Source organism: Stegastes partitus, unplaced genomic scaffold, assembly GCF_000690725.1.
Source record: "Stegastes partitus isolate 25-593 unplaced genomic scaffold, Stegastes_partitus-1.0.2 Scaffold561, whole genome shotgun sequence".
NCBI classification, from domain to species: Eukaryota; Metazoa; Chordata; class Actinopteri; family Pomacentridae; genus Stegastes; species Stegastes partitus.
In genome coordinates this window covers 1-965 of record NW_007578292.1, presented here as the reverse complement: position 1 = coordinate 965, position 965 = coordinate 1, and the positions used below count along the sequence as shown (strand labels likewise).

The 965-nt window shown below is 41.2% G+C and overlaps 1 long non-coding RNA gene across 1 annotated transcript in view; it reads left to right on the top strand.

Annotated features, from left to right (window-relative positions):
- LOC103362199 (uncharacterized) overlaps positions 1 to 637 on the top strand; it is a 17346-nt gene extending 16709 nt beyond the window's left edge. The window contains exon 3 of the long non-coding RNA XR_520450.1: positions 461 to 637. This is a non-coding gene — a long non-coding RNA (uncharacterized LOC103362199). The remainder of the gene's footprint in view (positions 1 to 460) is intronic.
- Positions 638 to 965: the final 328 nt, after the last annotated feature.

Sequence of the window (965 nt, the reverse complement as noted above, 5' to 3'; positions counted from 1 at the left end):
CATCCAACTAGCAGACAAAGCCAAGCAATGTAAAAAGTCAAAGCAGTAGAACCACAGAACAAAGTCCAACTCATCCAGCCTCAATATTCCACAATCAAAAGTCCCATGTTTATTGTCTGATAATGAGTTTGAATAACTGCCCATTTTTCTGCCAACTTCCACTATTGAAGAACAGGTAAACTGTGGTGTTAGTGTACAATCTAAAGTTAAGCTTTATTTAATCAAATGAGCGCAAACTAATCAACACACAGGAACTGTGGGATCTCTGGGTCTTTGTAAAAACTTGGAGAAAAACTACTGCTCGCATAGCTGCTACATGGATAATCTGTATGGTTGTGAATGTTGGGTTCTCCATGGACTCCTGGGGGTTTAGGGAGGTGGTGAAATTTACAACATGTCGACCTTCACATACAGAGAGTATGACGCCTGCCTTCAGCCTTGATTATATCACTGTGTTCAGGGATGTCAAAGTCAAATACACAGAGGGCCAAAAAAACAAATTTGCTACAAGCCGAGGGCCGGACTGGTTCAATGTTTATTAAAACACATTGAAATGATTGCACATAGCCTATTGAACCAAGACCTAACACAGTGTATATTATTTAATGAATACATGAATAAAGCAATGTTTTGTTATGACTCTGTCAGTAACTTTAAGGGAAAACATTTTCAACAGGCAAACAGCAAAAAAGTAAATGTCCTTATAATGAAGCTGCTTGCTTCCTGTTGCGCTGCCCACGACTTTGCAGGCGACCGTTGCATTGTGGGGAATGTAGTGTTGGTGCGTGCAAAACACCAGCGGGCAGCTGTGGCGTGCGGGCCGGTTCCAATAGTAATTCATTATCATCCAGGGGGCCATAGATAATTCTTGACTTTGACATATGTGTACTATAGCGTGTCGTTTTTCGTAACAACGGTCACGTCTCAGAATGTCGTGAAAACGTGTCAGGATGTAGTATATAGTG